The sequence below is a fragment of the Urocampus carinirostris genome, chromosome 4, assembly GCF_059441175.1.
Source record: "Urocampus carinirostris isolate Australia breed hairy pipefish chromosome 4, RoL_Ucar_1.0, whole genome shotgun sequence".
NCBI classification, from domain to species: Eukaryota; Metazoa; Chordata; class Actinopteri; order Syngnathiformes; family Syngnathidae; genus Urocampus; species Urocampus carinirostris.
In genome coordinates, this window is record NC_142352.1 from 46,146,807 (window position 1) to 46,168,632 (window position 21,826).

The following is a 21,826-nucleotide window of genomic DNA, read 5'->3' on the forward strand; positions in this document are numbered from 1 at the left end:
AACACCCTTTTTTACAGCAATTCGAAACTAACTACTTTGAGTTTGGCTCTTTCACATTGTTGTAGTAGTCAGCTGTTTCTACACTGTAGTGGTTTTCACATTCACCTCAAACTAGAAAGGTCACCGATTCGATACCAGGTTTCTAACAATAACAACTGGTGTCACCTTCTAGCTGATCATATTCTGCCTTTTGTTAGTTTTCGAAACTACCCAACTACTTTGTTTTTGGCGCTTTCATAGTGAAACAACAGTCAGCTGTTTCCAAATTAGGGTGATGATATCATTTGCCTCACAGGAGAAAGGTCCCTGATTTGGCACTGGGTGGAAGCATCCCATTGGTTTCACATTTGAACTGAAAAAATGAGTTTTTCGGAACGATTCTTAACTACCTGATCAATTTGTCTGTGGCTCTTTCATATTTTTGACGTATCAGCTGTTTCCATAGTGTAGTGGTTATCACGATCGCCTCACACGCGATAGGTCACTGGTTCGAAACCAGGTGGAAACATTCTGAATACCCTTTTTGATTTAAAAAAACACCCTTTTTTACAGCAATTCGAAACTAACTACTTTGAGTTTGACTCTTTCACATTGTTGCAGTAGTCAGCTGTTTCTACACTGTAGTGGTTTTCACATTCACCTCAAACTAGAAAGGTCACCGATTCGATACCAGGTTTCTAACAATAACAACTGGTGTCACCTTCTAGCTGATCATATTCTGCCTTTTGTTAGTTTTCGAAACTACCCAACTACTTTGTTTGTGGCGCTTTCATAGTGAAACAACAGTCAGCTGTTTCCAAATTAGGGTGATGATATCATTTGCCTCACAGGAGAAAGGTCCCTGATTTGGCACTGGGTGGAAGCATCCCATTGGTTTCACATTTGAACTGAAAAAATGAGTTTTTCGGAACGATTCTTAACTACCTGATCAATTTGTCTGTGGCTCTTTCATATTTTTGACATATCAGCTGTTTCCATAGTGTAGTGGTTATCACGATCGCCTCACACGCATTAGGTCCCTGGTTTGAAACCAGGTGGAAACATTCTGAATACCCTTTTTTATTTAAAAAAAACACCCTTTTTTACAGCGATTCGAAACTAACTACTTTGAGTTTGGCTCTTTCATATTGTTGCAGCAGTCAGCTGTTTCTACACTGTAGTGGTTATCACATTCACCTTAAACTAGAAAGGTCACCGATTCGATACCAAGTTGCAACAATAACCACTGGTGTCACCTTCTAGCTGATCATATTCTGCCTATTGTTAGTTTTCGAAACTACCCAACTACTATGTTTGTGGCGCTTTCATAGTGAAACAACAGTCAGCTGTTTCCAAATTAGGGTGATGATCACATTTGCCTCACAGGAGAAAAGTCCCTGATTTGTCACTGGGTGGAAGCATCCCATTGGTTTCACATTTGAACTGAAAAAAATGAGTTTTTCGGACCAATTCTTAACTACCTGATCAATTTGTCTGTGGCTCTTTCATATTTTTGACATATCAGCTGTTTCCATAGTGTAGTGGTTATCGCACTCGCCTAACACGCGATAGGTCCCTGGTTCGAAACCAGGTGGAAACATTCTGAATACACTTTTTGAGTTAAAAAAAACACCCTTTTTTACAGCAATTCGAAACTAACTACTTTGAGTTTGGCTCTTTCACATTGTTGCAGTAGTCAGCTGTTTCTACACTGTAGTGGTTTTTGCATTCACCTCAAACTAGAAAGGTCACCGATTCGATACCAGGTTTCTAACAATAACAACTGGTGTCACTTTCTAGCTGATCATATTCTGCCTTTTGTTAGTTTTCGAAACTACCCAACTACTTTGTTTGTGGCGCTTTCATAGTGAAACAACAGTCAGCTGTTTCCAAATTAGGGTGATGATATCATTTGCCTCACAGGAGAAAGGTCCCTGATTTGGCACTGGGTGGAAGCATCCCATTGGTTTCACATTTGAACTGAAAAAATGAGTTTTTCGGAACGATTCTTAACTACCTGATCAATTTGTCTGTGGCTCTTTCATATTTTTGACATATCAGCAGTTTCCATAGTGTAGTGGTTATCACGATCGCCTCACAAGCGATAGGTCCCTGGTTCGAAACTAGGTGGAAACATTCTGAATACCCTTTTTTATTTGAAAAAAACTCCCTTTTTTACAGCGATTCGAAATTAACTATTTTGAGTTTGGCTCTTTCATATTGTTGCAGCAGTCAGCTGTTTCTACACTGTAGTGGTTATCACATTCACCTTAAACTAGAAAGGTCACCGATTCGATACCAGGTTGCAACAATAACCACTGGTGTCACCTTCTAGCTGATCATATTCTGCCTTTTGTTAGTTTTCGAAACTACCCAACTACTTTGTTTGTGGCGCTTTCATAGTGAAACAACAGTCAGCTGTTTCCAAATTAGGGTGATGATATCATTTGCCTCACAGGAGAAAGGTCCCTGATTTGGCACTGGGTGGAAGCATCCCATTGGTTTCACATTTGAACTGAAAAAATGAGTTTTTCGGAACGATTCTTAACTACCTGATCAATTTGTCTGTGGCTCTTTCATATATTTGACATATCAGCTGTTTCCATAGTGTAGTGGTTATCACGATCGCCTCACACGCGATAGGTCCCTGGTTCGAAACCAGGTGGAAACATTTTGAATACCCTTTTTGATTTAAAAAAACACCCTTTTTTACAGCAATTCAAAACTAACTACTTTGGGTTTGGCTCTTTCACATTGTTGCAGTAGTCAGCTGTTTCTACACTGTAGTGGTTTTCACATTCACCTCAAACTAGAAAGGTCACCGATTCGATACCAGGTTTCTAACAATAACAACTGGTGTCACCTTCTAGCTGATCATATTCTGCCTTTTGTTAGTTTTCGAAACTACCCAACTACTTTGTTTTTGGCGCTTTCATAGTGAAACAACAGTCAGCTGTTTCCAAATTAGGGTGATGATATCATTTGCCTCACAGGAGAAAGGTCCCTGATTTGGCACTGGGTGGAAGCATCCCATTGGTTTCACATTTGAACTGAAAAAATGAGTTTTTCGGAACGATTCCTAACTACCTGATCAATTTGTCTGTGGCTCTTTCATATTTTTGACAAGTCAGCTGTTTCCATAGTGTAGTGGTTATCACACTCGCCTAATACGCGATAGGTCCCTGGTTCGAAACCAGGTGGAAATATTCTGAATACACTTTTTGAGTTAAAAAAACACCCTTTTTTACAGCAATTCGAAACTAACTACTTTGAGTTTGGCTCTTTCACATTGTTGCAGTAGTCAGCTGTTTCTACACTGTAGTGGTTTTCGCATTCACCTCAAACTAGAAAGGTCACCGATTCGATACCAGGTTTCTAACAATAACAACTGGTGTCACTTTCTAGCTGATCATATTCTGCCTTTTGTTAGTTTTCGAAACTACCCAACTACTTTGTTTGTGGCGCTTTCATAGTGAAACAACAGTCAGCTGTTTCCAAATTAGGGTGATGATCACATTTGCCTCACAGGAGAAAGGTCCCTGATTTGGCACTGGGTGGAAGCATCCCATTGGTTTCACATTTGAACTGAAAAAATGAGTTTTTCGGAACAATTCTTAACTACCTGATCAATTTGTCTGTGGCTCTTTCATATTTTTGACATATCAGCTGTTTCCATAGTGTAGTGGTTATCACGATCGCCTCACACGCGATAGGTCCCTGGTTCGAAACCAGGTGGAAACATTTTGAATACCCTTTTTGATTTAAAAAAACACCCTTTTTTACAGCAATTCAAAACTAACTACTTTGGGTTTGGCTCTTTCACATTGTTGCAGTAGTCAGCTGTTTCTACACTGTAGTGGTTTTCACATTCACCTCAAACTAGAAAGGTCACCGATTCGATACCAGGTTTCTAACAATAACAACTGGTGTCACCTTCTAGCTGATCATATTCTGCCTTTTGTTAGTTTTCGAAACTACCCAACTACTTTGTTTTTGGCGCTTTCATAGTGAAACAACAGTCAGCTGTTTCCAAATTAGGGTGATGATATCATTTGCCTCACAGGAGAAAGGTCCCTGATTTGGCACTGGGTGGAAGCATCCCATTGGTTTCACATTTGAACTGAAAAAATGAGTTTTTCGGAACGATTCCTAACTACCTGATCAATTTGTCTGTGGCTCTTTCATATTTTTGACAAGTCAGCTGTTTCCATAGTGTAGTGGTTATCACACTCGCCTAACACGCGATAGGTCCCTGGTTCGAAACCAGGTGGAAATATTCTGAATACACTTTTTGAGTTAAAAAAACACCCTTTTTTACAGCAATTCGAAACTAACTACTTTGAGTTTGGCTCTTTCACATTGTTGCAGTAGTCAGCTGTTTCTACACTGTAGTGGTTTTCTCATTCACCTCAAACTAGAAAGGTCACCGATTCGATACCAGGTTTCTAACAATAACAACAGGTGTCACTTTCTAGCTGATCATATTCTGCCTTTTGTTAGTTTTCGAAACTACCCAACTACTTTGTTTGTGGCGCTTTCATAGTGAAACAACAGTCAGCTGTTTCCAAATTAGGGTGATGATCACATTTGCCTCACAGGAGAAAGGTCCCTGATTTGGCACTGGGTGGAAGCATCCCATTGGTTTCACATTTGAACTGAAAAAATGAGTTTTTCGGAACAATTCTTAACTACCTGATCAATTTGTCTGTGGCTCTTTCATATTTTTGACGAATCAGCTGTTTCCATAGTGTAGTGGTTATCACGATCGCCTCACACGCGATAGGTCCCTGGTTCGAAACCAGGTGGAAACATTCTGAATACCCTTTTTGATTTAAAAAAAACACCCTTTTTTACAGCAATTCGAAACTAACTACTTTGAGTTTGGCTCTTTCACATTGTTGCAGTAGTCAGCTGTTTCTACACTGTAGTGGTTTTCACATTCACCTCAAACTAGAAAGGTCACCGATTCGATACCAGGTTTCTAACAATAACAACTGGTGTCACCTTCTAGCTGATCATATTCTGCCTTTTGTTAGTTTTCGAAACTACCCAACTACTTTGTTTGTGGCGCTTTCATAGTGAAACGACAGTCAGTTGTTTCCAAATTAGGGCGATGATATCATTTGCCTCACAGGAGAAAGGTCCCTGATTTGGCACTGGGTGGAAGCATCCCATTGGTTTCACATTTGAACTGAAAAAATGAGTTTTTCGGAACGATTCTTAACTACCTGATCAATTTGTCTGTGGCTCTTTCATATTTTTGTCATATCAGCTGTTTCCATAGTGTAGTGGTTATCACACTCGCCTAACACGCGATAGGTCCCTGGTTCGAAACCAGTTGGAAATATTCTGAATACACTTTTTGGTTTAAAAAAAACACCCTTTTTTACAGCGATTCGAAATTAACTATTTTGAGTTTGGCTCTTTCATATTGTTGCAGCAGTCAGCTGTTTCTACACTGTAGTGGTTATCACATTCACCTTAAACTAGAAAGGTCACCGATTCGATACCAGGTTGCAACAATAACCACTGGTGTCACCTTCTAGCTGATCATATTCTGCCTTTTGTTAGTTTTCGAAACTACCCAACTACTTTGTTTGTGGCGCTTTCATAGTGAAACAACAGTCAGTTGTTTCCAAATTAGGGCGATGATATCATTTGCCTCACAGGAGAAAGGTCCCTGATTTGGCACTGGGTGGAAGCATCCCATTGGTTTCACATTTGAACTGAAAAAATGAGTTTTTCGGAACGATTCTTAACTACCTGATCAATTTGTCTGTGGCTCTTTCATATTTTTGTCATATCAGCTGTTTCCATAGTGTAGTGGTTATCACGATCGCCTCACACGCGATAGGTCCCTGGTTCGAAACCAGGTGGAAACATTTTGAATATCCTTTTTGATTTAAAAAAACACCCTTTTTTACAGCAATTCGAAACTAACTACTTTGAGTTTGGCTCTTTCACACTGTTGCAGTAGTCAGCTGTTTCTACACTGTAGTGGTTTTCACATTCACCTCAAACTAGAAAGGTCACCGATTCGATACCAGGTTTCTAACAATACCAACTGGTGTCACCTTCTAGCTGATCATATTCTGCCTTTTGTTAGTTTTCGAAACTACCCAACTACTTTGTTTGTGGCGCTTTCATAGTGAAACAACAGTCAGCTGTTTCCAAATTAGGGTGATGATATCATTTGCCTCACAGGAGAAAGGTCCCTTATTTGGCACTGGGTGGAAGCATCCCATTGGTTTCACATTTGAACTGAAAAAATGAGTTTTTCGGAACGATTCTTAACTACCTGATCAATTTGTCTGTGGCTCTTTCATATTTTTGACATATCAGCTGTTTCCATAGTGTAGTGGTTATCACGATCGCCTCACGCGCGATAGGTCCCTGGTTTGAAACCAGGTGGAAATATTCTGAATACACTTTTTGAGTTAAAAAAACACCCTTTTTTACAGCAATTCGAAACTAACTACTTTGAGTTTGGCTCTTTCACATTGTTGCAGTAGTCAGCTGTTTCTACACTGTAGTGGTTTTCGCATTCACCTCAAACTAGAAAGGTCACCGATTCGATACCAGGTTTCTAACAATAACAACTGGTGTCACTTTCTAGCTGATCATATTCTGCCTTTTGTTAGTTTTCGAAACTACCCAACTACTTTGTTTGTGGCGCTTTCATAGTGAAACAACAGTCAGCGGTTTCCAAATTAGGGTGATGATATCATTTGCCTCACAGGAGAAAGGTCCCTGATTTGGCACTGGGTGGAAGCATCCCATTGGTTTCACATTTGAACTGAAAAAATGAGTTTTTCGGAACGATTCCTAACTACCTGATCAATTTGTCTGTGGCTCTTTCATATTTTTGACAAGTCAGCTGTTTCCATAGTGTAGTGGTTATCACACTCGCCTAACACGCGATAGGTCCCTGGTTCGAAACCAGGTGGAAATATTCTGAATACACTTGTTGAGTTAAAAAAACACCCTTTTTTACAGCAATTCGAAACTAACTACTTTGAGTTTGGCTCTTTCACATTGTTGCAGTAGTCAGCTGTTTCTACACTGTAGTGGTTTTCGCATTCACCTCAAACTAGAAAGGTCACCGATTCGATACCAGGTTTCTAACAATAACAACTGGTGTCACTTTCTAGCTGATCATATTCTGCCTTTTGTTAGTTTTCGAAACTACCCAACTACTTTGTTTGTGGCGCTTTCATAGTGAAACAACAGTCAGCTGTTTCCAAATTAGGGTGATGATCACATTTGCCTCACAGGAGAAAGGTCCCTGATTTGGCACTGGGTGGAAGCATCCCATTGGTTTCACATTTGAACTGAAAAAATGAGTTTTTCGGAACAATTCTTAACTACCTGATCAATTTGTCTGTGGCTCTTTCATATTTTTGACATATCAGCTGTTTCCATAGTGTAGTGGTTATCACGATCGCCTCACACGCGATAGGTCCCTGGTTCGAAACCAGGTGGAAACATTCTGAATACCCTTTTTGATTTAAAAAAAACACCCTTTTTTACAGCAATTCGAAACTAACTACTTTGAGTTTGGCTCTTTCACATTGTTGCAGTAGTCAGCTGTTTCTACACTGTAGTGGTTTTCACATTCACCTCAAACTAGAAAGGTCACCGATTCGATACCAGGTTTCTAACAATAACAACTGGTGTCACCTTCTAGCTGATCATATTCTGCCTTTTGTTAGTTTTCGAAACTACCCAACTACTTTGTTTGTGGCGCTTTCATAGTGAAACGACAGTCAGTTGTTTCCAAATTAGGGCGATGATATCATTTGCCTCACAGGAGAAAGGTCCCTGATTTGTCACTGGGTGGAAGCATCCCATTGGTTTCACATTTGAACTGAAAAAATGAGTTTTTCGGAACGATTCTTAACTACCTGATCAATTTGTCTGTGGCTCTTTCATATATTTGACATATCAGCTGTTTCCATAGTGTAGTGGTTATCACGATCGCCTCACACGCGATAGGTCCCTGGTTCGAAACCAGGTGGAAACATTTTGAATACCCTTTTTGATTTAAAAAAACACCCTTTTTTACAGCAATTCAAAACTAACTACTTTGGGTTTGGCTCTTTCACATTGTTGCCGTAGTCAGCTGTTTCTACACTGTAGTGGTTTTCACATTCACCTCAAACTAGAAAGGTCACCGATTCGATACCAGGTTTCTAACAATAACAACTGGTGTCACCTTCTAGCTGATCATATTCTGCCTTTTGTTAGTTTTCGAAACTACCCAACTACTTTGTTTGTGGCGCTTTCATAGTGAAACAACAGTCAGCTGTTTCCAAATTAGGGTGATGATATCATTTGCCTCACAGGAGAAAGGTCCCTTATTTGGCACTGGGTGGAAGCATCCCATTGGTTTCACATTTGAACTGAAAAAATGAGTTTTTCGGAACGATTCTTAACTACCTGATCAATTTGTCTGTGGCTCTTTCATATTTTTGACATATCAGCTGTTTCCATAGTGTAGTGGTTATCACGATCGCCTCACGCGCGATAGGTCCCTGGTTTGAAACCAGGTGGAAATATTCTGAATACACTTTTTGAGTTAAAAAAACACCCTTTTTTACAGCAATTCGAAACTAACTACTTTGAGTTTGGCTCTTTCACATTGTTGCAGTAGTCAGCTGTTTCTACACTGTAGTGGTTTTCGCATTCACCTCAAACTAGAAAGGTCACCGATTCGATACCAGGTTTCTAACAATAACAACTGGTGTCACTTTCTAGCTGATCATATTCTGCCTTTTGTTAGTTTTCGAAACTACCCAACTACTTTGTTTGTGGCGCTTTCATAGTGAAACAACAGTCAGCTGTTTCCAAATTAGGGTGATGATCACATTTGCCTCACAGGAGAAAGGTCCCTGATTTGGCACTGGGTGGAAGCATCCCATTGGTTTCACATTTGAACTGAAAAAATGAGTTTTTCGGAACAATTCTTAACTACCTGATCAATTTGTCTGTGGCTCTTTCATATTTTTGACATATCAGCTGTTTCCATAGTGTAGTGGTTATCACGATCGCCTCACACGCGATAGGTCCCTGGTTCGAAACCAGGTGGAAACATTCTGAATACCCTTTTTGATTTAAAAAAAACACCCTTTTTTACAGCAATTCGAAACTAACTACTTTGAGTTTGGCTCTTTCACATTGTTGCAGTAGTCAGCTGTTTCTACACTGTAGTGGTTTTCACATTCACCTCAAACTAGAAAGGTCACCGATTCGATACCAGGTTTCTAACAATAACAACTGGTGTCACCTTCTAGCTGATCATATTCTGCCTTTTGTTAGTTTTCGAAACTACCCAACTACTTTGTTTGTGGCGCTTTCATAGTGAAACGACAGTCAGTTGTTTCCAAATTAGGGCGATGATATCATTTGCCTCACAGGAGAAAGGTCCCTGATTTGTCACTGGGTGGAAGCATCCCATTGGTTTCACATTTGAACTGAAAAAATGAGTTTTTCGGAACGATTCTTAACTACCTGATCAATTTGTCTGTGGCTCTTTCATATATTTGACATATCAGCTGTTTCCATAGTGTAGTGGTTATCACGATCGCCTCACACGCGATAGGTCCCTGGTTCGAAACCAGGTGGAAACATTTTGAATACCCTTTTTGATTTAAAAAACACCCTTTTTTACAGCAATTCAAAACTAACTACTTTGGGTTTGGCTCTTTCACATTGTTGCCGTAGTCAGCTGTTTCTACACTGTAGTGGTTTTCACATTCACCTCAAACTAGAAAGGTCACCGATTCGATACCAGGTTTCTAACAATAACAACTGGTGTCACCTTCTAGCTGATCATATTCTGCCTTTTGTTAGTTTTCGAAACTACCCAACTACTTTGTTTGTGGCGCTTTCATAGTGAAACGACAGTCAGTTGTTTCCAAATTAGGGCGATGATATCATTTGCCTCACAGGAGAAAGGTCCCTGATTTGTCACTGGGTGGAAGCATCCCATTGGTTTCACATTTGAACTGAAAAAATGAGTTTTTCGGAACGATTCTTAACTACCTGATCAATTTGTCTGTGGCTCTTTCATATATTTGACATATCAGCTGTTTCCATAGTGTAGTGGTTATCACGATCGCCTCACACGCGATAGGTCCCTGGTTCGAAACCAGGTGGAAACATTTTGAATACCCTTTTTGATTTAAAAAAACACCCTTTTTTACAGCAATTCAAAACTAACTACTTTGGGTTTGGCTCTTTCACATTGTTGCCGTAGTCAGCTGTTTCTACACTGTAGTGGTTTTCACATTCACCTCAAACTAGAAAGGTCACCGATTCGATACCAGGTTTCTAACAATAACAACTGGTGTCACCTTCTAGCTGATCATATTCTGCCTTTTGTTAGTTTTCGAAACTACCCAACTACTTTGTTTTTGGCGCTTTCATAGTGAAACAACAGTCAGCTGTTTCCAAATTAGGGTGATGATATCATTTGCCTCACAGGAGAAAGGTCCCTGATTTGGCACTGGGTGGAAGCATCCCATTGGTTTCACATTTGAACTGAAAAAATGAGTTTTTCGGAACGATTCCTAACTACCTGATCAATTTGTCTGTGGCTCTTTCATATTTTTGACAAGTCAGCTGTTTCCATAGTGTAGTGGTTATCACACTCGCCTAACACGCGATAGGTCCCTGGTTCGAAACCAGGTGGAAATATTCTGAATACACTTTTTGAGTTAAAAAAACACCCTTTTTTACAGCAATTCGAAACTAACTACTTTGAGTTTGGCTCTTTCACATTGTTGCAGTAGTCAGCTGTTTCTACACTGTAGTGGTTTTCGCATTCACCTCAAACTAGAAAGGTCACCGATTCGATACCAGGTTTCTAACAATAACAACAGGTGTCACTTTCTAGCTGATCATATTCTGCCTTTTGTTAGTTTTCGAAACTACCCAACTACTTTGTTTGTGGCGCTTTCATAGTGAAACAACAGTCAGCTGTTTCCAAATTAGGGTGATGATCACATTTGCCTCACAGAAGAAAGGTCCCTGATTTGGCACTGGGTGGAAGCATCCCATTGGTTTCACATTTGAACTGAAAAAATGAGTTTTTCGGAACAATTCTTAACTACCTGATCAATTTGTCTGTGGCTCTTTCATATTTTTGACATATCAGCTGTTTCCATAGTGTAGTGGTTATCACGATCGCCTCACACGCGATAGGTCCCTGGTTCGAAACCAGGTGGAAACATTCTGAATACCCTTTTTGATTTAAAAAAAACACCCTTTTTTACAGCAATTCGAAACTAACTACTTTGAGTTTGGCTCTTTCACATTGTTGCAGTAGTCAGCTGTTTCTACACTGTAGTGGTTTTCACATTCACCTCAAACTAGAAAGGTCACCGATTCGATACCAGGTTTCTAACAATAACAACTGGTGTCACCTTCTAGCTGATCATATTCTGCCTTTTGTTAGTTTTCGAAACTACCCAACTACTTTGTTTGTGGCGCTTTCATAGTGAAACGACAGTCAGTTGTTTCCAAATTAGGGCGATGATATCATTTGCCTCACAGGAGAAAGGTCCCTGATTTGGCACTGGGTGGAAGCATCCCATTGGTTTCACATTTGAACTGAAAAAATGAGTTTTTCGGAACGATTCTTAACTACCTGATCAATTTGTCTGTGGCTCTTTCATATTTTTGTCATATCAGCTGTTTCCATAGTGTAGTGGTTATCACACTCGCCTAACACGCGATAGGTCCCTGGTTCGAAACCAGTTGGAAATATTCTGAATACACTTTTTGGTTTAAAAAAAACACCCTTTTTTACAGCGATTCGAAATTAACTATTTTGAGTTTGGCTCTTTCATATTGTTGCAGCAGTCAGCTGTTTCTACACTGTAGTGGTTATCACATTCACCTTAAACTAGAAAGGTCACCGATTCGATACCAGGTTGCAACAATAACCACTGGTGTCACCTTCTAGCTGATCATATTCTGCCTTTTGTTAGTTTTCGAAACTACCCAACTACTTTGTTTGTGGCGCTTTCATAGTGAAACAACAGTCAGTTGTTTCCAAATTAGGGCGATGATATCATTAGCCTCACAGGAGAAAGGTCCCTGATTTGGCACTGGGTGGAAGCATCCCATTGGTTTCACATTTGAACTGAAAAAATGAGTTTTTCGGAACGATTCTTAACTACCTGATCAATTTGTCTGTGGCTCTTTCATATTTTTGTCATATCAGCTGTTTTCATAGTGTAGTGGTTATCACGATCGCCTCACACGCGATAGGTCCCTGGTTCGAAACCAGGTGGAAACATTTTGAATACCCTTTTTGATTTAAAAAAACACCCTTTTTTACAGCAATTCGAAACTAACTACTTTGAGTTTGGCTCTTTCACATTGTTGCAGTAGTCAGCTGTTTCTACACTGTAGTGGTTTTCGCATTCACCTCAAACTAGAAAGGTCACCGATTCGATACCAGGTTTCTAACAATAACAACTGGTGTCACTTTCTAGCTGATCATATTCTGCCTTTTGTTAGTTTTCGAAACTACCCAACTACTTTGTTTGTGGCGCTTTCATAGTGAAACAACAGTCAGCTGTTTCCAAATTAGGGTGATGATCACATTTGCCTCACAGGAGAAAGGTCCCTGATTTGGCACTGGGTGGAAGCATCCCATTGGTTTCACATTTGAACTGAAAAAATGAGTTTTTCGGAACAATTCTTAACTACCTGATCAATTTGTCTGTGGCTCTTTCATATTTTTGACATATCAGCTGTTTCCATAGTGTAGTGGTTATCACGATCGCCTCACACGCGATAGGTCCCTGGTTCGAAACCAGGTGGAAACATTCTGAATACCCTTTTTGATTTAAAAAAAACACCCTTTTTTACAGCAATTCGAAACTAACTACTTTGAGTTTGGCTCTTTCACATTGTTGCAGTAGTCAGCTGTTTCTACACTGTAGTGGTTTTCACATTCACCTCAAACTAGAAAGGTCACCGATTCGATACCAGGTTTCTAACAATAACAACTGGTGTCACTTTCTAGCTGATCATATTCTGCCTTTTGTTAGTTTTCGAAACTACCCAACTACTTTGTTTGTGGCGCTTTCATAGTGAAACGACAGTCAGTTGTTTCCAAATTAGGGCGATGATATCATTTGCCTCACAGGAGAAAGGTCCCTGATTTGGCACTGGGTGGAAGCATCCCATTGGTTTCACATTTGAACTGAAAAAATGAGTTTTTCGGAACGATTCTTAACTACCTGATCAATTTGTCTGTGGCTCTTTCATATTTTTGTCATATCAGCTGTTTCCATAGTGTAGTGGTTATCACACTCGCCTAACACGCGATAGGTCCCTGGTTCGAAACCAGTTGGAAATATTCTGAATACACTTTTTGGTTTAAAAAAAACACCCTTTTTTACAGCGATTCGAAATTAACTATTTTGAGTTTGGCTCTTTCATATTGTTGCAGCAGTCAGCTGTTTCTACACTGTAGTGGTTATCACATTCACCTTAAACTAGAAAGGTCACCGATTCGATACCAGGTTGCAACAATAACCACTGGTGTCACCTTCTAGCTGATCATATTCTGCCTTTTGTTAGTTTTCGAAACTACCCAACTACTTTGTTTGTGGCGCTTTCATAGTGAAACAACAGTCAGTTGTTTCCAAATTAGGGCGATGATATCATTTGCCTCACAGGAGAAAGGTCCCTGATTTGGCACTGGGTGGAAGCATCCCATTGGTTTCACATTTGAACTGAAAAAATGAGTTTTTCGGAACGATTCTTAACTACCTGATCAATTTGTCTGTGGCTCTTTCATATTTTTGTCATATCAGCTGTTTCCATAGTGTAGTGGTTATCACGATCGCCTCACACGCGATAGGTCCCTGGTTCGAAACCAGGTGGAAACATTTTGAATACCCTTTTTGATTTAAAAAAACACCCTTTTTTACAGCAATTCGAAACTAACTACTTTGAGTTTGGCTCTTTCACATTGTTGCAGTAGTCAGCTGTTTCTACACTGTAGTGGTTTTCGCATTCACCTCAAACTAGAAAGGTCACCGATTCGATACCAGGTTTCTAACAATAACAACTGGTGTCACTTTCTAGCTGATCATATTCTGCCTTTTGTTAGTTTTCGAAACTACCCAACTACTTTGTTTGTGGCGCTTTCATAGTGAAACAACAGTCAGCTGTTTCCAAATTAGGGTGATGATCACATTTGCCTCACAGGAGAAAGGTCCCTGATTTGGCACTGGGTGGAAGCATCCCATTGGTTTCACATTTGAACTGAAAAAATGAGTTTTTCGGAACAATTCTTAACTACCTGATCAATTTGTCTGTGGCTCTTTCATATTTTTGACATATCAGCTGTTTCCATAGTGTAGTGGTTATCACGATCGCCTCACACGCGATAGGTCCCTGGTTCGAAACCAGGTGGAAACATTCTGAATACCCTTTTTGATTTAAAAAAAACACCCTTTTTTACAGCAATTCGAAACTAACTACTTTGAGTTTGGCTCTTTCACATTGTTGCAGTAGTCAGCTGTTTCTACACTGTAGTGGTTTTCACATTCACCTCAAACTAGAAAGGTCACCGATTCGATACCAGGTTTCTAACAATAACAACTGGTGTCACTTTCTAGCTGATCATATTCTGCCTTTTGTTAGTTTTCGAAACTACCCAACTACTTTGTTTGTGGCGCTTTCATAGTGAAACGACAGTCAGTTGTTTCCAAATTAGGGCGATGATATCATTTGCCTCACAGGAGAAAGGTCCCTGATTTGGCACTGGGTGGAAGCATCCCATTGGTTTCACATTTGAACTGAAAAAATGAGTTTTTCGGAACGATTCTTAACTACCTGATCAATTTGTCTGTGGCTCTTTCATATATTTGACATATCAGCTGTTTCCATAGTGTAGTGTTTATCACGACCGCCTCACACGCGATAGGTCCCTGGTTCGAAACCAGGTGGAAACATTTTGAATACCCTTTTTGATTTAAAAAAACACCCTTTTTTACAGCAATTCAAAACTAACTACTTTGGGTTTGGCTCTTTCACATTGTTGCCGTAGTCAGCTGTTTCTACACTGTAGTGGTTTTCACATTCACCTCAAACTAGAAAGGTCACCGATTCGATACCAGGTTTCTAACAATAACAACTGGTGTCACCTTCTAGCTGATCATATTCTGCCTTTTGTTAGTTTTCGAAACTACCCAACTACTTTGTTTTTGGCGCTTTCATAGTGAAACAACAGTCAGCTGTTTCCAAATTAGGGTGATGATATCATTTGCCTCACAGGAGAAAGGTCCCTGATTTGGCACTGGGTGGAAGCATCCCATTGGTTTCACATTTGAACTGAAAAAATGAGTTTTTCGGAACAATTCTTAACTACCTGATCAATTTGTCTGTGGCTCTTTCATATTTTTGACATATCAGCTGTTTCCATAGTGTAGTGGTTATCACGATCGCCTCACACGCGATAGGTCCCTGGTTCGAAACCAGGTGGAAACATTCTGAATACCCTTTTTGATTTAAAAAAAACACCCTTTTTTACAGCAATTCGAAACTAACTACTTTGAGTTTGGCTCTTTCACATTGTTGCAGTAGTCAGCTGTTTCTACACTGTAGTGGTTTTCACATTCACCTCAAACTAGAAAGGTCACCGATTCGATACCAGGTTTCTAACAATAACAACTGGTGTCACTTTCTAGCTGATCATATTCTGCCTTTTGTTAGTTTTCGAAACTACCCAACTACTTTGTTTGTGGCGCTTTCATAGTGAAACGACAGTCAGTTGTTTCCAAATTAGGGCGATGATATCATTTGCCTCACAGGAGAAAGGTCCCTGATTTGGCACTGGGTGGAAGCATCCCATTGGTTTCACATTTGAACTGAAAAAATGAGTTTTTCGGAACGATTCTTAACTACCTGATCAATTTGTCTGTGGCTCTTTCATATATTTGACATATCAGCTGTTTCCATAGTGTAGTGTTTATCACGACCGCCTCACACGCGATAGGTCCCTGGTTCGAAACCAGGTGGAAACATTTTGAATACCCTTTTTGATTTAAAAAAACACCCTTTTTTACAGCAATTCAAAACTAACTACTTTGGGTTTGGCTCTTTCACATTGTTGCCGTAGTCAGCTGTTTCTACACTGTAGTGGTTTTCACATTCACCTCAAACTAGAAAGGTCACCGATTCGATACCAGGTTTCTAACAATAACAACTGGTGTCACCTTCTAGCTGATCATATTCTGCCTTTTGTTAGTTTTCGAAACTACCCAACTACTTTGTTTTTGGCGCTTTCATAGTGAAACAACAGTCAGCTGTTTCCAAATTAGGGTGATGATATCATTTGCCTCACAGGAGAAAGGTCCCTGATTTGGCACTGGGTGGAAGCATCCCATTGGTTTCACATTTGAACTGAAAAAATGAGTTTTTCGGAACGATTCCTAACTACCTGATCAATTTGTCTGTGGCTCTTTCATATTTTTGACAAGTCAGCTGTTTCCATAGTGTAGTGGTTATCACACTCGCCTAACACGCGATAGGTCCCTGGTTCGAAACCAGGTGGAAATATTCTGAATACACTTTTTGAGTTAAAAAAACACCCTTTTTTTACAGCAATTCGAAACTAACTACTTTGAGTTTGGCTCTTTCACATTGTTGCAGTAGTCAGCTGTTTCTACACTGTAGTGGTTTTCGCATTCACCTCAAACTAGAAAGGTCACCGATTCGATACCAGGTTTCTAACAATAACAACTGGTGTCACTTTCTAGCTGATCATATTCTGCCTTTTGTTAGTTTTCGAAACTACCCAACTACTTTGTTTGTGGCGCTTTCATAGTGAAACAACAGTCAGCTGTTTCCAAATTAGGGTGATGATCACATTTGCCTCACAGGAGAAAGGTCCCTGATTTGGCACTGGGTGGAAGCATCCCATTGGTTTCACATTTGAACTGAAAAAATGAGTTTTTCGGAACAATTCTTAACTACCTGATCAATTTGTCTGTGGCTCTTTCATATTTTTGACATATCAGCTGTTTCCATAGTGTAGTGGTTATCACGATCGCCTCACACGCGATAGGTCCCTGGTTCGAAACCAGGTGGAAACATTCTGAATACCCTTTTTGATTTTAAAAAAACACCCTTTTTTACAGCAATTCGAAACTAACTACTTTGAGTTTGGCTCTTTCACATTGTTGCAGTAGTCAGCTGTTTCTACACTGTAGTGGTTTTCACATTCACCTCAAACTAGAAAGGTCACCGATTCGATACCAGGTTTCTAACAATAACAACTGGTGTCACCTTCTAGCTGATCATATTCTGCCTTTTGTTAGTTTTCGAAACTACCCAACTACTTTGTTTTTGGCGCTTTCATAGTGAAACAACAGTCAGCTGTTTCCAAATTAGGGTGATGATATCATTTGCCTCACAGGAGAAAGGTCCCTGATTTGGCACTGGGTGGAAGCATCCCATTGGTTTCACATTTGAACTGAAAAAATGAGTTTTTCGGAACGATTCCTAACTACCTGATCAATTTGTCTGTGGCTCTTTCATATTTTTGACAAGTCAGCTGTTTCCATAGTGTAGTGGTTATCACACTCGCCTAACACGCGATAGGTCCCTGGTTCGAAACCAGGTGGAAATATTCTGAATACACTTTTTGAGTTAAAAAAACACCCTTTTTTACAGCAATTCGAAACTAACTACTTTGAGTTTGGCTCTTTCACATTGTTGCAGTAGTCAGCTGTTTCTACACTGTAGTGGTTTTCGCATTCACCTCAAACTAGAAAGGTCACCGATTCGATACCAGGTTTCTAACAATAACAACTGGTGTCACTTTCTAGCTGATCATATTCTGCCTTTTGTTAGTTTTCGAAACTACCCAACTACTTTGTTTGTGGCGCTTTCATAGTGAAACAACAGTCAGCTGTTTCCAAATTAGGGTGATGATCACATTTGCCTCACAGGAGAAAGGTCCCTGATTTGGCACTGGGTGGAAGCATCCCATTGGTTTCACATTTGAACTGAAAAAATGAGTTTTTCGGAACAATTCTTAACTACCTGATCAATTTGTCTGTGGCTCTTTCATATTTTTGACATATCAGCTGTTTCCATAGTGTAGTGGTTATCACGATCGCCTCACACGCGATAGGTCCCTGGTTCGAAACCAGGTGGAAACATTTTGAATACCCTTTTTGATTTAAAAAAACACCCTTTTTTACAGCAATTCAAAACTAACTACTTTGGGTTTGGCTCTTTCACATTGTTGCAGTAGTCAGCTGTTTCTACACTGTAGTGGTTTTCACATTCACCTCAAACTAGAAAGGTCACCGATTCGATACCAGGTTTCTAACAATAACAACTGGTGTCACTTTCTAGCTGATCATATTCTGCCTTTTGTTAGTTTTCGAAACTACCCAACTACTTTGTTTGTGGCGCTTTCATAGTGAAACAACAGTCAGCTGTTTCCAAATTAGGGTGATGATCACATTTGCCTCACAGGAGAAAGGTCCCTGATTTGGCACTGGGTGGAAGCATCCCATTGGTTTCACATTTGAACTGAAAAAATGAGTTTTTCGGAACAATTCTTAACTACCTGATCAATTTGTCTGTGGCTCTTTCATATTTTTGACACATCAGCTGTTTCCATAGTGTAGTGGTTATCACGATCGCCTCACACGCGATAGGTCCCTGGTTCGAAACCAGGTGGAAACATTCTGAATACCCTTTTTGATTTAAAAAAAACACCCTTTTTTACAGCAATTCGAAACTAACTACTTTGAGTTTGGCTCTTTCACATTGTTGCAGTAGTCAGCTGTTTCTACACTGTAGTGGTTTTCACATTCACCTCAAACTAGAAAGGTCACCGATTCGATACCAGGTTTCTAACAATAACAACTGGTGTCACTTTCTAGCTGATCATATTCTGCCTTTTGTTAGTTTTCGAAACTACCCAACTACTTTGTTTGTGGCGCTTTCATAGTGAAACGACAGTCAGTTGTTTCCAAATTAGGGCGATGATATCATTTGCCTCACAGGAGAAAGGTCCCTGATTTGGCACTGGGTGGAAGCATCCCATTGGTTTCACATTTGAACTGAAAAAATGAGTTTTTCGGAACAATTCTTAACTACCTGATCAATTTGTCTGTGGCTCTTTCATATTTTTGACATATCAGCTGTTTCCATAGTGTAGTGGTTATCACGATCGCCTCACACGCGATAGGTCCCTGGTTCGAAACCAGGTGGAAACATTCTGAATACCCTTTTTGATTTAAAAAAAACACCCTTTTTTACAGCAATTCGAAACTAACTACTTTGAGTTTGGCTCTTTCACATTGTTGCAGTAGTCAGCTGTTTCTACACTGTAGTGGTTTTCACATTCACCTCAAACTAGAAAGGTCACCGATTCGATACCAGGTTTCTAACAATAACAACTGGTGTCACTTTCTAGCTGATCATATTCTGCCTTTTGTTAGTTTTCGAAACTACCCAACTACTTTGTTTGTGGCGTTTTCATAGTGAAACGACAGTCAGTTGTTTCCAAATTAGGGCGATGATATCATTTGCCTCACAGGAGAAAGGTCCCTGATTTGGCACTGGGTGGAAGCATCCCATTGGTTTCACATTTGAACTGAAAAAATGAGTTTTTCGGAACGATTCTTAACTACCTGATCAATTTGTCTGTGGCTCTTTCATATATTTGACATATCAGCTGTTTCCATAGTGTAGTGTTTATCACGATCGCCTCACACGCGATAGGTCCCTGGTTCGAAACCAGGTGGAAACATTTTGAATACCCTTTTTGATTTAAAAAAACACCCTTTTTTACAGCAATTCAAAACTAACTACTTTGGGTTTGGCTCTTTCACATTGTTGCCGTAGTCAGCTGTTTCTACACTGTAGTGGTTTTCACATTCACCTCAAACTAGAAAGGTCACCGATTCGATACCAGGTTTCTAACAATAACAACTGGTGTCACCTTCTAGCTGATCATATTCTGCCTTTTGTTAGTTTTCGAAACTACCCAACTACTTTGTTTTTGGCGCTTTCATAGTGAAACAACAGTCAGCTGTTTCCAAATTAGGGTGATGATATCATTTGCCTCACAGGAGAAAGGTCCCTGATTTGGCACTGGGTGGAAGCATCCCATTGGTTTCACATTTGAACTGAAAAAATGAGTTTTTCGGAACGATTCCTAACTACCTGATCAATTTGTCTGTGGCTCTTTCATATTTTTGACAAGTCAGCTGTTTCCATAGTGTAGTGGTTATCACACTCGCCTAACACGCGATAGGTCCCTGGTTCGAAACCAGGTGGAAATATTCTGAATACACTTTTTGAGTTAAAAAAACACCCTTTTTTTACAGCAATTCGAAACTAACTACTTTGAGTTTGGCTCTTTCACATTGTTGCAGTAGTCAGCTGTTTCTACACTGTAGTGGTTTTCGCATTCACCTCAAACTAGAAAGGTCACCGATTCGATACCAGGTTTCTAACAATAACAACTGGTGTCACTTTCTAGCTGATCATATTCTGCCTTTTGTTAGTTTTCGAAACTACCCAACTACTTTGTTTGTGGCGCTTTCATAGTGAAACAACAGTCAGCTGTTTCCAAATTAGGGTGATGATCACATTTGCCTCACAGGAGAAAGGTCCCTGATTTGGCACTGGGTGGAAGCATCCCATTGGTTTCACATTTGAACTGAAAAAATGAGTTTTTCGGAACAATTCTTAACTACCTGATCAATTTGTCTGTGGCTCTTTCATATTTTTGACATATCAGCTGTTTCCATAGTGTAGTGGTTATCACGATCGCCTCACACGCGATAGGTCCCTGGTTCGAAACCAGGTGGAAACATTCTGAATACCCTTTTTGATTTAAAAAAAACACCCTTTTTTACAGCAATTCGAAACTAACTACTTTGAGTTTGGCTCTTTCACATTGTTGCAGTAGTCAGCTGTTTCTACACTGTAGTGGTTTTCACATTCACCTCAAACTAGAAAGGTCACCGATTCGATACCAGGTTTCTAACAATAACAACTGGTGTCACCTTCTAGCTGATCATATTCTGCCTTTTGTTAGTTTTCGAAACTACCCAACTACTTTGTTTGTGGCGCTTTCATAGTGAAACGACAGTCAGTTGTTTCCAAATTAGGGCGATGATATCATTTGCCTCACAGGAGAAAGGTCCCTGATTTGGCACTGGGTGGAAGCATCCCATTGGTTTCACATTTGAACTGAAAAAATGAGTTTTTCGGAACGATTCTTAACTACCTGATCAATTTGTCTGTGGCTCTTTCATATATTTAACATATCAGCTGTTTCCATAGTGTAGTGTTTATCACGATCGCCTCACACGCGATAGGTCCCTGGTTCGAAACCAGGTGGAAACATTTTGAATACCCTTTTTGATTTAAAAAAACACCCTTTTTTACAGCAATTCAAAACTAACTACTTTGGGTTTGGCTCTTTCACATTGTTGCCGTAGTCAGCTGTTTCTACACTGTAGTGGTTTTCACATTCACCTCAAACTAGAAAGGTCACCGATTCGATACCAGGTTTCTAACAATAACAACTGGTGTCACCTTCTAGCTGATCATATTCTGCCTTTTGTTAGTTTTCGAAACTACCCAACTACTTTGTTTTTGGCGCTTTCATAGTGAAACAACAGTCAGCTGTTTCCAAATTAGGGTGATGATATCATTTGCCTCACAGGAGAAAGGTCCCTGATTTGGCACTGGGTGGAAGCATCCCATTGGTTTCACATTTGAACTGAAAAAATGAGTTTTTCGGAACGATTCCTAACTACCTGATCAATTTGTCTGTGGCTCT

General features: G+C 39.8%; 32 non-coding genes across 32 annotated transcripts; all 32 read left to right on the forward strand.

Moving 5' to 3' along the window:
• The first annotated feature begins 435 nt into the window (after positions 1-435).
• Positions 436-508, forward strand: trnav-cac (transfer RNA valine (anticodon CAC)). The gene has a single exon. It is a non-coding gene; the product is annotated as a tRNA-Val (tRNA).
• A 998-nt stretch (positions 509-1,506) lies between these two features.
• On the forward strand, positions 1,507-1,579 carry trnav-aac (transfer RNA valine (anticodon AAC)). The gene has a single exon. It is a non-coding gene; the product is annotated as a tRNA-Val (tRNA).
• A 463-nt stretch (positions 1,580-2,042) lies between these two features.
• On the forward strand, positions 2,043-2,115 carry trnav-cac (transfer RNA valine (anticodon CAC)). Its single transcript has one exon. It is a non-coding gene; the product is annotated as a tRNA-Val (tRNA).
• Positions 2,116-2,577: 462 nt separating this feature from the next.
• Positions 2,578-2,650, forward strand: trnav-cac (transfer RNA valine (anticodon CAC)). The gene has a single exon. It is a non-coding gene; the product is annotated as a tRNA-Val (tRNA).
• A 462-nt stretch (positions 2,651-3,112) lies between these two features.
• Positions 3,113-3,185, forward strand: trnai-aau (transfer RNA isoleucine (anticodon AAU)). The gene has a single exon. It is a non-coding gene; the product is annotated as a tRNA-Ile (tRNA).
• Positions 3,186-3,647: 462 nt separating this feature from the next.
• trnav-cac (transfer RNA valine (anticodon CAC)) lies at positions 3,648-3,720 on the forward strand. The gene has a single exon. It is a non-coding gene; the product is annotated as a tRNA-Val (tRNA).
• A 462-nt stretch (positions 3,721-4,182) lies between these two features.
• trnav-aac (transfer RNA valine (anticodon AAC)) lies at positions 4,183-4,255 on the forward strand. Its single transcript has one exon. It is a non-coding gene; the product is annotated as a tRNA-Val (tRNA).
• Positions 4,256-4,717: 462 nt separating this feature from the next.
• trnav-cac (transfer RNA valine (anticodon CAC)) lies at positions 4,718-4,790 on the forward strand. Its single transcript has one exon. It is a non-coding gene; the product is annotated as a tRNA-Val (tRNA).
• A 998-nt stretch (positions 4,791-5,788) lies between these two features.
• On the forward strand, positions 5,789-5,861 carry trnav-cac (transfer RNA valine (anticodon CAC)). The gene has a single exon. It is a non-coding gene; the product is annotated as a tRNA-Val (tRNA).
• A 997-nt stretch (positions 5,862-6,858) lies between these two features.
• trnav-aac (transfer RNA valine (anticodon AAC)) lies at positions 6,859-6,931 on the forward strand. Its single transcript has one exon. It is a non-coding gene; the product is annotated as a tRNA-Val (tRNA).
• Positions 6,932-7,393: 462 nt separating this feature from the next.
• trnav-cac (transfer RNA valine (anticodon CAC)) lies at positions 7,394-7,466 on the forward strand. Its single transcript has one exon. It is a non-coding gene; the product is annotated as a tRNA-Val (tRNA).
• Positions 7,467-7,929: 463 nt separating this feature from the next.
• Positions 7,930-8,002, forward strand: trnav-cac (transfer RNA valine (anticodon CAC)). The gene has a single exon. It is a non-coding gene; the product is annotated as a tRNA-Val (tRNA).
• Positions 8,003-8,999: 997 nt separating this feature from the next.
• trnav-cac (transfer RNA valine (anticodon CAC)) lies at positions 9,000-9,072 on the forward strand. The gene has a single exon. It is a non-coding gene; the product is annotated as a tRNA-Val (tRNA).
• Positions 9,073-9,535: 463 nt separating this feature from the next.
• Positions 9,536-9,608, forward strand: trnav-cac (transfer RNA valine (anticodon CAC)). Its single transcript has one exon. It is a non-coding gene; the product is annotated as a tRNA-Val (tRNA).
• A 461-nt stretch (positions 9,609-10,069) lies between these two features.
• Positions 10,070-10,142, forward strand: trnav-cac (transfer RNA valine (anticodon CAC)). The gene has a single exon. It is a non-coding gene; the product is annotated as a tRNA-Val (tRNA).
• A 462-nt stretch (positions 10,143-10,604) lies between these two features.
• trnav-aac (transfer RNA valine (anticodon AAC)) lies at positions 10,605-10,677 on the forward strand. Its single transcript has one exon. It is a non-coding gene; the product is annotated as a tRNA-Val (tRNA).
• A 462-nt stretch (positions 10,678-11,139) lies between these two features.
• trnav-cac (transfer RNA valine (anticodon CAC)) lies at positions 11,140-11,212 on the forward strand. The gene has a single exon. It is a non-coding gene; the product is annotated as a tRNA-Val (tRNA).
• A 998-nt stretch (positions 11,213-12,210) lies between these two features.
• Positions 12,211-12,283, forward strand: trnav-cac (transfer RNA valine (anticodon CAC)). Its single transcript has one exon. It is a non-coding gene; the product is annotated as a tRNA-Val (tRNA).
• A 462-nt stretch (positions 12,284-12,745) lies between these two features.
• Positions 12,746-12,818, forward strand: trnav-cac (transfer RNA valine (anticodon CAC)). Its single transcript has one exon. It is a non-coding gene; the product is annotated as a tRNA-Val (tRNA).
• Positions 12,819-13,816: 998 nt separating this feature from the next.
• On the forward strand, positions 13,817-13,889 carry trnav-cac (transfer RNA valine (anticodon CAC)). Its single transcript has one exon. It is a non-coding gene; the product is annotated as a tRNA-Val (tRNA).
• Positions 13,890-14,351: 462 nt separating this feature from the next.
• Positions 14,352-14,424, forward strand: trnav-cac (transfer RNA valine (anticodon CAC)). The gene has a single exon. It is a non-coding gene; the product is annotated as a tRNA-Val (tRNA).
• Positions 14,425-15,422: 998 nt separating this feature from the next.
• Positions 15,423-15,495, forward strand: trnav-cac (transfer RNA valine (anticodon CAC)). The gene has a single exon. It is a non-coding gene; the product is annotated as a tRNA-Val (tRNA).
• Positions 15,496-16,493: 998 nt separating this feature from the next.
• On the forward strand, positions 16,494-16,566 carry trnav-aac (transfer RNA valine (anticodon AAC)). The gene has a single exon. It is a non-coding gene; the product is annotated as a tRNA-Val (tRNA).
• Positions 16,567-17,029: 463 nt separating this feature from the next.
• Positions 17,030-17,102, forward strand: trnav-cac (transfer RNA valine (anticodon CAC)). The gene has a single exon. It is a non-coding gene; the product is annotated as a tRNA-Val (tRNA).
• A 463-nt stretch (positions 17,103-17,565) lies between these two features.
• On the forward strand, positions 17,566-17,638 carry trnav-aac (transfer RNA valine (anticodon AAC)). The gene has a single exon. It is a non-coding gene; the product is annotated as a tRNA-Val (tRNA).
• A 462-nt stretch (positions 17,639-18,100) lies between these two features.
• On the forward strand, positions 18,101-18,173 carry trnav-cac (transfer RNA valine (anticodon CAC)). Its single transcript has one exon. It is a non-coding gene; the product is annotated as a tRNA-Val (tRNA).
• Positions 18,174-18,635: 462 nt separating this feature from the next.
• Positions 18,636-18,708, forward strand: trnav-cac (transfer RNA valine (anticodon CAC)). Its single transcript has one exon. It is a non-coding gene; the product is annotated as a tRNA-Val (tRNA).
• Positions 18,709-19,171: 463 nt separating this feature from the next.
• Positions 19,172-19,244, forward strand: trnav-cac (transfer RNA valine (anticodon CAC)). The gene has a single exon. It is a non-coding gene; the product is annotated as a tRNA-Val (tRNA).
• Positions 19,245-19,707: 463 nt separating this feature from the next.
• trnav-cac (transfer RNA valine (anticodon CAC)) lies at positions 19,708-19,780 on the forward strand. The gene has a single exon. It is a non-coding gene; the product is annotated as a tRNA-Val (tRNA).
• A 462-nt stretch (positions 19,781-20,242) lies between these two features.
• trnav-aac (transfer RNA valine (anticodon AAC)) lies at positions 20,243-20,315 on the forward strand. The gene has a single exon. It is a non-coding gene; the product is annotated as a tRNA-Val (tRNA).
• Positions 20,316-20,778: 463 nt separating this feature from the next.
• On the forward strand, positions 20,779-20,851 carry trnav-cac (transfer RNA valine (anticodon CAC)). Its single transcript has one exon. It is a non-coding gene; the product is annotated as a tRNA-Val (tRNA).
• A 463-nt stretch (positions 20,852-21,314) lies between these two features.
• Positions 21,315-21,387, forward strand: trnav-cac (transfer RNA valine (anticodon CAC)). Its single transcript has one exon. It is a non-coding gene; the product is annotated as a tRNA-Val (tRNA).
• Positions 21,388-21,826: the final 439 nt, after the last annotated feature.